Here is a 13,847-nt window from a genome sequence, read left to right as displayed (position 1 = left end):
TGGATTTCTTGTACTGTTTGTTACCTCCTCCCTCATTGCCCCCTACCCCCTCCCTCTTTCCCCTCCCCCGCCCCATGAGTTGTTCAGTTCATTTACACCAAACAGTTTTGCAAGTATTGCTTTTGTAGTCGTTTGTCTTTTTTACCCTGTGTGTTCTTCAGCATAGAGTAAGTGTGAGGAGCTGTGATATGGCTTTTCAGAATAGATGGTTTCAAGAAGCATTGATGGAAAACCTACCATGAGTTTCTAGGCATTGGAAATAATATAAGCAAATGCAGGTTGGTGAGAACATGTTGACACTACTAACAAAATAATGAAAAGACTTGATTCTCCAAAGTGCAGAAATCATATAAGAAAGCAATGGCCTTTCCTGTGGATTTACCCCTGCTATCACTATATCTCCTCTTAGTACCCTGGATACTGTACATACATGTATTAGAACTACGGAAGGGAAAGGGAATACCAAAATCGAGAGACAAAGGATAAAAAGACAAGAGATTCCAAAAGCAATACTTACAACCATTTGGTGTAATGTAACTGTACAACACATGGGAAGGAGAGGGAAAAGGGGAGTGGGGAGGAGGGGGAAAATGAGGGAAGGAAGTAACAAGGTGAACAAGAAATGTACTCACGGACTTATATATGAAACTGTAACCCCTCTGTACTTAACTTTGACAACGAAGGAAAAAAATTAAAAAAGAAATCAATGGATGATAAGTAGAAAAATCAAGACTCTGAGTGCAATTACTGAACAGAAAAAAATTGAAATAAATCTGTTAAATTTGCCATGTTAGAAAAAAGGGAATCATTGACAGCGCAGAATTTTGAACATGGGACCTTACGTTTGCTAGGTAGCTACTCTACAATGCAGCCACACCATCATCCATTTTTGCTTCAGTTATTTTTTCAGTAGAGTTCTCACAATTTTACCAAGAGCCAACCTAGACCATAATTCTCCTGACTATGCCTTGAGTATAGATGAAATTACAAACACAGACCACCATATCCATTTTTTTGGTTGAGATTGGGTCTCACCAACTCTTTACGCAGGCTTATCTTGAACTATAATCCTCCTGATATGTACCACATTAGTAGCATGTGTAGCAGGCATGTATCACAATGCCAGGCTCAGGAGAAGCATATTAATTTAAGGAGAGAAAAAGGCAAGAATGGCTGCCATTCTTTTTTTTTCTTTTCTTGTTTTCTTTTTCACTCTACTACTGAAGCCATACCCTATGTTTTCACTTTATTATTTTTGTTGCTGTTGTTTTTCTTTCTGGTTTCTTTTTTTTTACTCTTATTCCGTAAGTTTGGATAGGACCATCCCTGCATAAACTAATACTTGTGTTTGCTTTTGGTTTCTATTCTGACAAACATAGCATACATTTTCCATGGAACTGCATGCAATAGCCTTCTCTTTTACTTCCTAAAGAGTGTCCAGGAAGAGTATATCCCATATAAATTTACGCCAGCTCTAATCTTGAGGATCATCAGATTTGCAACTCTGTGTGTGTGTGTGTGTGTGTGTGTGTGTTCTGCACAAGAGAGAAGAAGAGACAGAGTTAGAGAAATGAGAGAGGAGAGAGACAAAGTTCATGTAATATACTGATTCTAATGACTGACTGTATTTCTATCATAATTATTAGGGAAATGATTGATGGAAAATTGGGATTCCAATTTTTGTGATAATGTTAGGATATATAGATTCTTACCTCCATATCATTTTAATATGATCATAGTTAAGGCATTACATTAATGTTCAATGCTCCTTTCCTCAAATCTGGGACCAATCTTGTTGATTAAAAATAATCTTGGAATTAAAAAGTTTAAAATCTAAGGGATTTAATCATTTAACATCAAAATTGCTTTGCAGATATATCTTTTTTGACTCTGAGGTCTCTTTTAGTATTTTAGCATTATTCCTTTAAAAGAAAATGTCAACCTTTATTCCAGTCCCAAGTACTAAGTCCTTGTTTTTCTGCCTTGTTTACTTGTGGGGATAGGGTAAACATACCTCCAGCCTTAGGAATGCTAGGCTATCCTGCTATCAAAGAACTGAGTCCTCTCCCTTTTTCCTCCTAGTAAGTCCTTTGCTTAAAACTATATCTCTTCAAAGGTCAGGGTAATACCTTCACTCCAAATCCACTAGGGAATAAAACTCTGGCTCCAATCTCCAGTTAGATAACTATCTCCTGATAGATGTGACATTTACTGACTACAAGATACCTTTATCTATTGCTCACCTTCCTTTATACATATTTGCTTGGTTATTGGGATTTTAATGTGTTCTTGGCCTTCCCTGAGGACAGTAACATGTTTATTCTTGACTATCAAGAGCTTCATGAAGCTCTGTAATTGGTTTTCGTATTCCTGTGTGTCTTCCTGGTTTCCAGATATTTTGCTACACAATTTAGATTTTGTTGTGGTTTGGGTATAAAATGAAAGGGGCTCATATGTTGAAGGCTTGGTCCCAGACTAGTGACATTATTGACATAAAATTAGAATTTGATGGTGCTAACCTCATCAATGGATTAAGTGAATAAACTGTTAACTGAATGCACTATTAGTAGGTGGGGTAAGTTGAAGATAGTAGGACATGGAAGGCTATGATTCGAAAGGGGTATTTTGTTTTCAACCCCATTCTCTCACTGCTTCATGGCTGTCATGAGGGAGCAACTTTCCTCCATCATGCCTCTCTGCCATGATGTTTTGCCTTGCCTCACAAAACAAGGGCAATAGATCAAGTATGGATTACTTCTGAAATTATAGACAAGTCTTTGCTCCTTTTCAGTTGATTCTTTTGGACATTTTTTTTTACTATAATGAAATCTAACCAATAGAAGATCCTCTAATGTTGGACATGTTGTAGACATAATGGGCAAGGTTAATGGCTTTATTCAATGCTACCATTAAAATTCTTGCTCATAATTAGAATAAACTAAAACTTTCCAAATTGTTTTTCCTTCCTCCCATGCTACATTTTAGGGTTCCATAAATATTAAAGAAGGATAATTCAACACATAGGATAAGGTCTCTCATTAAATAAATCACAGAAATGTCAACTTACCTGTCTCGATTTCAAAGTTTTTTCATGAAAAATATATTTGGTTTTAGGCTTAGCTTTCATATATTTTCATATATTTCATATATTTTTATATACTCATGATAACAAGCCATAAGGAATGAAAGCAGAGTAGTATTTCAGAAGAAGGAGTAATGGGTATAATTTGATTAAAAGTTTTACATTTTTCTGAGATAGTCAATTTTTCAACCAATTTCCATACCCTGTGTACTTTTCATTTTGTACAATTGTTATAGAAGGTATGATCAACCCCTGAATGGACATTGTTAATGTTGAAGAGAAAATTGTTTTATCTTCAAATATGCAAATTACTGAAGACCTTAATGTGTTGAGCTTTGGATGTATGTTATACGATGCGTCTTCTACCCTACCCCCACATAAGCATTTATTGAGCATTGGCCGTAAGAAAAATACATACCAATGGATGATGAGGCAAAGGATCTCAGATAACTATTGGGTGACAAAGACAAAGTCAAATGTTATCAATCTGGCTCATTAACTCACATAACAATCCGTTCCTCATTGAATTGACAGATTATATCATTTCATTGACCAAATTAATTGGTAGGTTTCAGGTGTCATGGTCTAAAAATTGTTAATGCCAGCCATTATAGCTGAGTGGAGTACTAGAAACAGATACTGCATGTCACACAAAGCCAAAAGTACTTTCTACTTTGCAAACACTGCTCTACAAAATACATCATCACCCTTATTTCATGGATTTTTCCCTCTTTTTTAAAAAATTAAATTTTATTGACAAGGTGTTGTGCAAAGGGGGTACAGTTACATAATAAGGCAGTTAATACATTTCTTGTGATAGCTTACACCCTCATTTTTCTCTCCCTTCCCTAGGCATATATACAATATCCAGTGTACCAAAATCATATACAGTAACCATGTAGGTTACGCCACAGGATATTCACCTAGAACTTTAAAGATAATGTCAACAGTAGAATCCTCCTGTGTCCTTCTCTTGGACTTGCTTTTGCTTATCCTCGTCTTATATAATCATGTATACATAGCTGTTGAGCTATTGTGATCCACTGATAGGTTTATTCTAGACCTTTTTATGCTTACTTGTTTGGTTTTAGATACATAATGTAAAGTCACTGACCCAAACATGTGGAAATACCATTTGAAAACAAGTTTGTTGTTTTGCAGACCTGATCTCTACTGTCCTCCTCTTTCCCTAACAGTCATATATCAAGAAAACCATGCCCCTTTGTTCTCTGTATTCTAGGCTTGTCTTGCTCAACATTATTTGTTCAAGTACTGACCATTTCAGGGATTTTTAAATGGAGGTCCAAATAGTTTTTAAATGACTCAAGCATAACAAATATGATAAAAAAATCAATATTCTCTGTTATTCTCATCCCTCCATTATAGTTCTTCTATAGGGTTTCCATTTTAAGGAATAACTTACTATCCATATATTTAATCCCAAAATTTGACTTATCCTTGACAGCTCCCCCTTCATCATTATCCTGAGATCAGGTCTAAGATCTTCTAATTTTACATCTTTCCTAATGAATCATTTCATCAAGAAAGCTCATTCTAGTTTTTATGACTCGGTCCAATTTCCTTGTATTGTACTCTTTTTTTTTTTTTTTTTTTTTGTGCCAGTCCTGGGCCTTGGACTCAGGGCCTGAGCACTGTCCCTGGATTCTTTTTGCTCAAGGCTAGCACTCTACCACTTGAGCCACAGCGCCACTTCTGGCCATTTTCTGTATATGTGGTGCTGGGGAATTGAACCCAGGGCCTCATGTATACGAGGCAAGCACTCTTGCCACTAGGCCATATTCCCAGCCTTTTTTTATCAGAGTATTTTTTTTTTGGCCAGTCCTGGGGCTTGGACTCAGGGCCTGAGCACTGTCCCTGGCTTCTTCTTGCTCAAGGCTAGCACTCTGCCACTTGAGCCACAGCGCCACTTCTGGCCGTTTTCTGTATATGTGGTGTTGGGGAACCGAACCCAGGGCCTCATGTATACGAGGCAAGCACTCTTGCCACTAGGCCATATCCCCAGCCCTATCGTACTCTTATATAACACTGCATTTTTTTCTTGCATATACTTCTCATTGATGCCATATATTACAGTTTATATATGGGATTATTTTAATAATGTCAGTCTTCACACTGGAGTATAAATTCCATCAGGGTAAGAATTCTATGTATTTTACTTTACTGTACCACTAATACTCATCTCAGTATCTTTTGCTTATCTCAATTAATAGCAATTTAATAAATGAAGATGTGAATTTCCAGATGTTCACACCACTAGAATTCACGTTTCCTAAGACCCAGTGCAGAATTATTATTAATACAATACTTTTTCTACTTAGGTCAATGGTACAGAATTAGAATGTTTAGCATTTACTATTTCTTGGTCACAAACAAACCCCCTAACTTCTGCCAGATACTACATGTTTTCATGGCACTCTTCACCAAAGAGAATATAGGAACATGGCAGCACTGCAGTCTCTCTAAGGGAACCAAAATTCAGCTACCACGTAGAAAGCAAGTACACAGTGCTATGATTATTAATAAGAGTAACATAGGGCTGGGAATATGGCCTAGCGGCAAGAGAGCTTGCCTCCTATACATAAAGCCCTGGGTTCAATTCTCCAGCACCACATATATGGAAAATGGCCAGAAGTGGCGCTGTGGCTCAAGTGGCAGAGTGCTAGCCTTGTGCGGGAAGAAGCCAGGGACAGTGCTCTGGCCCTGAGTCCAAGGCCCAGGACAGGCAAAAAAAAAAAAAAAAAAGAGTAGCATATAAATAAATGGTGAAAGTAAGTAAACTTGAGCATTTGTTTTTGCTGGTCTTGAGGATTGAACTCAGGGATTGGGTTTTGTTCCTGAGGTTCTTTTTGTTCAAGGATAGTGCCCTACCACTTGTGCCAGAGCACCACTTCTGGCATTTTCTGAGGGGCTAATTGGAGATAAGAGTCTCACAGACTCTCTCCTGCCCCTCTGGCTTTAAACTCAAATCCACAGATATTAACCTCCTGAGTAGCTAGGATTATAGGTGTGTGCAGCCAGCACCCAGCTTGATGGAACATTTTTCATTTGAAAAATGTAAATTGCTTTGAAAAATTTCCCAACACTTTCCTGATTGCTGACCCTAGTGTTTGAATTTCATTGTCTTCAAAATAGTAAATATAGAGAAACACAGACTAATAAATTGTTATTAATTTGTATGGGCGAAAGAAAATGCTATTATTCCTTTAAAAATGTAAATTGAAATGTATGTACTTGTATATTTTTAAAGCTAAATGAAAAAATAAAGAAAATGAATGAAATGGATGTTTTGGAAAAATTACTTGTGGAAGGGTTAATTTTTATGAAATAAATGGAATTTTAATGGCAAAATCTTAGAATTATGCAATTCTTTAGAAAATCCAAGTTATATGACTAAAGTACAATGGTTCTGGATCTTTGAAATTCTTTAATCCTTCTCCATATTAACTCTCTGGCTTATCTTTTTACAAAACTCTCTTAAGTCCTAGAACATATTTTCATGTCACAAAGCCAAAATTTCTTGAGGTTATCCTGTATTAGTTTTACACATGAAGTTGGGTTCTGCGTAGTTCATAGGAAAACATATGCCTAAAACAGCACTCCTAAAAATAGATTCTCCTGTTGAAATTTCATTTTTATTTTCTGGTCTTCAAGATTAGAAACCCAACAGATGCTTACCAACAGATTCCATGTTAAATCAGGAAAGGATTTACTGATTCCATTACAGCTAAAAGTCAAGTAGCATCCCCCCCACCAAAAAAAACCCACCATGCTATTATCCTCCCAGAATAATATTGCTGCAGTTTCTAATGAAATTCAATGGACATTTTAATCCTGAAATTCCTCTGTACTTAGAACCCTCTCTTCATAAAGGGCTATATGTAGTCATTGAAAAAAACATTTTGAAGGTATAGCAGACCAATCAATCCCTCACATAACTCAGTATCTTTTGTTTTTGAGCTTAACCTACTGTGCTACACCAATTGGAAGCTATATATCTATAATAGGATCATATCTTTGCCCAAGTCACCATCAATGTCTTGTTAAAAAGGTCTCTCCATGTAAATTGTTTGTCCACTAGTACTTTCATGTAGTATGTAGCACAACAAATTAAAGAAAAGAGATAATTTAGAGAGGATACCTGGGTACAAGGAAAACTTTTAAAGGAAGGGCAGTATTTCAATAGTCTTTGAATGATAGGTGAAGACATAAGTTTGATTAAAGCACAATGAGGAAGACCAGTACCAAGGAGGAATATGATTTGTTAACCAACTATCATGTATAGTGAATGTGCAGTGGATTTTAGGAAATAATAAGGCAAATCAGGGATAGATTATGGAAGGTCTTCATTGAAAGAATAATGAATATAACTGTGAAACAATGGCAATTGCAATAATATTCCAGAACTACTCCAACTCAATTATCTGACAGAGAGTGCCATTTTTCTGTGGTCCTGAGATATTGTTAATTCTACTCTTCAAGGTGAATGATGTGAATAATGGTGTATAATGTGGTGTATATAATTAAGGATGCCAGTCTTTTAATCTTACATTGAGGCTACTGGACGTTCAACTGTAGAAATGAAATCTAAACAGCAGCCAATAAATTGATGCACAGGAGAGTCCAATCCACATTAAACAAGGGTTCTCCTAAATCTCACTTTAAAACCAAATGTCAAGTATCAACAAACACAGATGTACATAGTGATTTGGTTGTTTCATTTCTTTTGGTAACGAGAAATCTCAAGAGAACATAATGCCAAAGAGAGGAAAGGTCTCAGTTTAATGTGCTTTAACATTACTGCTACTCTCTTGTCATGAATGCTGCCATTAATGTAGGTCAAGTGAATGATAAGAACTTGAACAGTGTGCTCTGTCAAATGCCAAAGTCTCTCATTTCCTAGTACATTTTGTGCTGGTGTTAAGGCAGTGGCTTTAGACTCCAAAAGGAGAAACAGAGGAGACCTGGAAACAAATTGGGCTGTAATTTTCTACTTTAGATTTGATTGCTCCCTTGTCCCATTTTCAACATGGATAGTAAGGTTATTCAAGTAGAACAACCTCTGACCATTTTTTAAACCACTGGAAAGCTTCCATCTCTTAAACTATTGTTTCATCTATATACAAGGTCAACGCAGTGATCCCTGAGTTTGCTTATTAATGGTGTCAGTTGACCATGCGCATTTTAGAAGAGTTGAGTTTTCCATTTGCTTCACAGGTGGTTCTGCATTATAGCCAGTCATCATGTGAATTTAAAATAGTTCTTTTTTAACAGAGAAGGAGATTTCCACTTTCAATTTCCTATTCTTTGATACAGCCTATATAGTATCATTATTATTTATTAATATAATTTATATGATACTGATGCCATAAAGAAGTTTAGTGCCCTACTTCAAGGAAAATAATAGGACATAAGCCTTGACACTGCCTTCAAAGGGTTTATAGCTCTAACACAATTGAATAGGAAGCTATTAGGAGGTTTTGAACAAAAGAGTAAGCTTAGAAACAAGCTATATGTGATTTAGCAGGAATATGTGTTCTGTGGTCTAAAACATAAAATTCAGTTATAGGAAGTGAGCAAAGATGGTAGACACAAACAAGTATTTCCAAGTAATTATAGCAGTAACAATGACAATACCTTTATTGTGTGACTACTTAATGCAGAACAAACTCAATGTATAATTGATTTCCATATATTCTCATTTAATCTGAAGAACATTTTATAAAATAAACTTTATTGCAACCATTTGATTTATGGGGAATATGAGGCACAGTGAAGTAAGTTTAGTACTGCTTCTGAGGTTGCATTCTGGTTAGAGCAGAAAAACTTAGATATTGACTTTGATACATACATATCTCATGTAAACACAATGATCATGACTTTATATGTATACACACACACACACACACACACACATATTCCTCCTTGTTACTGGCCTTCCTCATTGTGCTTTAATCAAACTTACGTCTTCACCTATCATTCAAAGACTATTGAAATCCCGCCTTTCCTTGAAAATTTTCCTTGTACTCAGGTCTTCTTCTCTATATTATCTCTTTACTTTAATTTGTTTGGTGCTACATGCTACTACAAGTACTAGTGGACAAACAATTTACATGGATAGACTATATATCTATATCTATATCTATATCTATCTATCTATCTATCTATATTCATATTTTCTTTAAAGTAGTCACCCTAGGGAACCATACACTGATTGCATTGCTGAAAATACTTTTAGAACTCATCTTTAGTAATTGTGTTTTAAACAAGAAACACAGTTTTATTCTATTTGCTAGTGGAAAAAAATCTTTTTTGGAGGCAGAATTTAAATGTTCTAAGTATCTAAGAGGAAAACTGTTGAAATCAAGTCAGTCAAATAAAATGAGTTATCAAGCTAAAACAAATTTCATTTGGAAGTAAGGACATGATGTGACATGAAGAAATGTGATAGAAATTTTATTCTGAAAGCCTTTTCTCCAAATTCCAGGGCAGAGATTGAAGGATATACTCCTGACTTATTCCCCCAGGTCAAGCAAAACACCAGTTATATGCTCTCATGCTTCTCCACTGGCAGGTCACTGTGACCTTGGCTTACCTGAGAGCCCACTCATGCCATGGCAGAGCGTTCCATTCTCCGTCTGGCCAAGGACACCTTGACCCCAAGAGACCATAGACTATTTTTTATTTTCTGCTTCCTTGTTAAGACCCATATAATCCCAACCCCAAATTCAGCCCCTTGCCCAACTTCCATACCCGCAGGAAGGTCTGTGACACTAAATAATCCTAGCCTGCAGAGAATTGAGTCTGATCTTCTTTTCCATTCTCCTCTATTTTCCTAACATATGGTGCCAAACTCAAGAGCAGGGAAATATCAGGAGTAACTGGGTCCCCTCTGCTGTGAGAACATCCATCTTCTGGCTGCCTCTCATCTGGCCATTTGCAGTCCTCCTCCTTCAGAAGCCTCTCTCCATCAGGAGCACAGTTCCGCCCTGTGCTTACTATTACCTTTCTTCTCTCCCTGGACTCTTGATTTCCATGGAGGAGGCCCTTCAAAGTTTGACTGACTCTACCCACCACCCAAAAGTCCTCAAGATGAGGTAAGTAGCCATGTTCCATGGTGGAGGCACCTGATATGGACCTAGGGACTCCAGGAGTCCTTCCCTTCCTATCTGTGACGTCCCTAGAGACTTCAGGAGTCTCTCCCTTGGTGTTCCCATGACACTTTAGTTAGGACTTTGGCAACACGCTCTCCTAGTTATTGGTCCATTCATTTGCTTTCCAAAATCCTTGCGATGTCGGAAGTGGTAGGGTAGGTCACTCCATAGTCCTACTAAATTTTCAAAAATGGGTTCCAAATTGTCTCCCAGAGACATCCATTGGTCTAATCTCAAGACTCTCTGGCTGACTGATTTACAGTCAGTGAAAACTGACTTGTTTGTTTACTGAAATCTGGCCCAACTACCATTTAAACAGTGGCCACTGTTGGCTTGAAATCCAAACCTTCAACTGTTTAAACCAATTCTCCAATAATACAGTAAGGGGTCTGAGGTCCCCTATACACAAACCGTCCTCTACCTCTGCTCCAGAGATGCCCCATCTGCTTATCCTGTTCTGTCCACCAAGTCCTTCTTTAACCTCCACTCCAGAGCCTGCCAGTCCCCTCCCCCTTCCCTGTTCACCAAGTCCTCTGCCACAAGCCTACCAGATATCTGCTCTAGAAATGTAACTTTCCTTGTCTTGTAGCAAGTTCCCCCACTCTCACTCTCTTTTTCTCTCTGTCTCTCTCTCCCCCTCCCTCCTTCCCTCCCTTCCTCTCTCTCTCTCTCTCTCTCTGACAACCTCCAGAACAGAGATCATTTACCATTAAATTACCTCCATTCACACTGACAGCCCTTTAACTGGAACCATTGAGAATGAGATGCAGGCTGGGTCACAGGGAACCCCTCTAGGTTCCCTCTTAAAGGTTATCCTTCCTGGATCAGAAGTTCCATGAGCCCATGAGCCCACGAGCTCTCCATCCTTGCTCTTGTAACTACATTTTTCCTCTCTGAAGCTGGTCTGTATTCTCTAAGTGAAAACTGTCTGCTTGGAGCAAATATCTCCTGTGGACCTTTGCCCCTGTTCTACCTGTGTGGCTGAGTGGGGGTCGGTGAAAGCCTAACAAAGGTAAAGAAACTTTCTTTGTACAAGCTATCCCACCCGCTTGAATTCTATCACTGACAGTGGCTGGCTGGCAAACTCGCTGTGGCCAGCTTCTCTATCTTACTTTTCTCCTTTCCCCACCCAAACATTAGCAGTTAGACAGGGAGTATACCCAAAACAAACCTCATCTTTTTGCCTTCAGGACTCAAACACTAATCTATTCCCTTTTTCTTTCCTGAGTCTGCATACTTCAGAATCTGGATTCTTAATTTCTCCTTTAAGACTAAGTCCTCTAAGGAGGCTGCAAAAAGGTTCCCAGGAGGATCCTTCCCTGCCCTCCCCAACCATTCTCTCTGTAAGTCCTGGAGACTGACACCTAGGAAGAGACAAAGGCCACATGATGGGATTTCACATGACCCACACTCTTCCATCTTCCACCTTCACTAATCTAGGTGTTCAAAGGTCAATTCATATGTTGAGATCTCTCATGACTAAAATTGTTCTGTTTTTGTTACCATTTTTTTTTTTTTTGCCAGTCCTGGGCCTTGGACTCAGGGCCTGAGTACTATCCCTGGCTTCTCTTTGCTCAAGGCTAGCACTCTGCCACTTGAGCCACAGCGCCACTTCTGGCCATTTTCTATATATGTGGTGCTGGGGAATCGAACCCAGGGCTTCATGTATGGGAGGCAAGCACTCTTGCCACTAGGCCATATTCCCAGTCCTATCAATGTTTCTTTAAACATACAGAATCTGTTGAAATCTGTTGTTGGCAGACATTTCATGGCTTGAGTTTAGCCTTGTACTTTGTTTTGTTTGGTGTTGCCTGTTTTTCCAACACTGACCACGTGGTTCTGTCATACAGTGGCCAAGTTTTTGGGCCATTGGAATTAAAAAAAAACACCTCATGGCCAATTTTCACTTTTTAAAAACCTAAGCATGCCTTGAAACTACATGCACAAGTGTGTATGTGTGTGTGTGTGTGTGTGTGTGTGTGTGTGTGAACATGTTCAAAATAGCTTCATCTTAATGCATAAAATCTGTCATCATGGTGTGACTCAACTGTGCTGCTTGTTAAAAAGACAAAAATCTTTATCAGTAGAAGTAGAAAAAAGGAATGACACCCAGACACACTACTAGCTGTAAGGTCTGCCACTGGGAGGGCTCCTTGCAGATGCCCCCCACAGGTTTATGTCTGCACCCAGTGCATTAACTAAGTAACTGGCACACCTGGAGGCAGTTATCTCCCCCTTCTCTGAGGTCACATCCAATCCACCTGGCCATACCTCCCAGCTTTCCCTATATAATCCGGATCAACACGGTTCCTCCTCTCTTTCCTCTTCTTACTTTCCCTTGCTCTTTCTCTCTTTTTCTCTTCTTCCTTCCACTCTGTCTCCCCACATGTCCATCTTGTGTGGGCTGGCAGTTTGCTTTCCCCCAAAAGAACTCCTTTATGTCTGAACCAGTGGCGGGTTTCCTTTCTGGCAAAACTTACTCTAGCCAGCTGTGATGGAGAAAACCAGTAAGGAGAAATGTAAATGGGAAAGTTAGTAAATCCTTAGAAAAGGAATTGAGGAAACAAAAATGGTTTCCTTTGGATAATAAAGAATTTGTAATGTAAGAATTTTCTTAGATGTAGCAGATGGTATGAATATGTCTTGAAAGATAGATCTTATGAGTACAATTGGAATATAATTAAGTTGGCTGTAAACTACACTGAAAACCACTATCTCATTGTTTATGTCCATTTATGAAAGTAATTGTCCACTATTATGTTTGTCACATAAAACCAGTGTGGCAACTAAATCAAAGTTCACTTAAATGTCTGTTTATGCCAAGGTCCTTCAAATGAACACCTTTTAACTCATATGCCATTTTTTCATTGTTTAATATTTGTTTCTCAAGTAAGCTGACAGTGGTTTCAATCTTAATTAGTATCTTAATGTGCTATGTTCAGTTAAAAAATAACTAGATTGTTTAATCTGTTGCTGTTTCAAAACTCTCATTTTACTGAGTTTGTCATTACAGATCTTATCCTATGCAGCATTTAGTTGACCCACAGAGGGATAAATAACTCTTGCAAGTAATTATTGGTCACACTTAGCTTATATTCTTAACAAGTTCCAGGTAAACCCTGCTTAAAAGCTATTTCTATTGATCTCCTTGTTGATTCAATTGGAGTAAAGGGCTGTTGACAAATGCTCATTTAAGCTGAAGACTACAGTTTGAAGCCAGCCCAGGTAGAAAAGTCCCTGTGAGACTCTTATCTCTAAATAACCAGCAGAAATCTGGCAGTGGTGCTGTGTCTCAAAGTGGTAGAGTACTAGCATTAACCAAAAGAACTCAGGGACAGTGCCTAGGCCCTGAGGTTCAAGTCATGTGACCGACAAAAGGGATCCCAGATAGAAGCAGGCACCCCCAGGACAAAGTTTTCTTTCAGAGGCAGTTGGAAAAAACTTCCCAGAATCCTAAATGGAATCACTTTTTGTAAAGGCAGATGATCAAAAGTAAATAGTTAATAAGCATGTCTATATACTATTCTAACTATCTACCTTATAATTGCACAAGAATTTACATTCTTGCCCTTGATACCTGCTATTCCTATTTA

General features: G+C 38.1%; 1 protein-coding gene across 6 annotated transcripts in view; it reads right to left on the bottom strand.

Moving 5' to 3' along the window:
• Tenm1 (teneurin transmembrane protein 1) overlaps window positions 1-13,847 on the bottom strand; it is a 786,931-nt gene that overhangs the window by 573,072 nt on the left and 200,012 nt on the right. Inside the window, exon 4 of one of the 6 annotated variants that reach the window (XM_048335936.1) lies at window positions 3,501-3,532. The exons of the other annotated variants lie outside the window; for them this stretch is intronic. The gene's annotated coding sequence lies outside the window, so the exon portion shown is untranslated. The remainder of the gene's footprint in view (window positions 1-3,500; window positions 3,533-13,847) is intronic. 6 annotated transcript variants of the gene reach the window in all.

Source organism: Perognathus longimembris, chromosome 28 (genome assembly GCF_023159225.1).
Source record: "Perognathus longimembris pacificus isolate PPM17 chromosome 28, ASM2315922v1, whole genome shotgun sequence".
NCBI lineage: Eukaryota > Metazoa > Chordata > Mammalia > Rodentia > Heteromyidae > Perognathus > Perognathus longimembris.
Note: the sequence above shows the minus strand (reverse complement) of the source record. Positions and strands in the feature narration are given on the sequence as shown.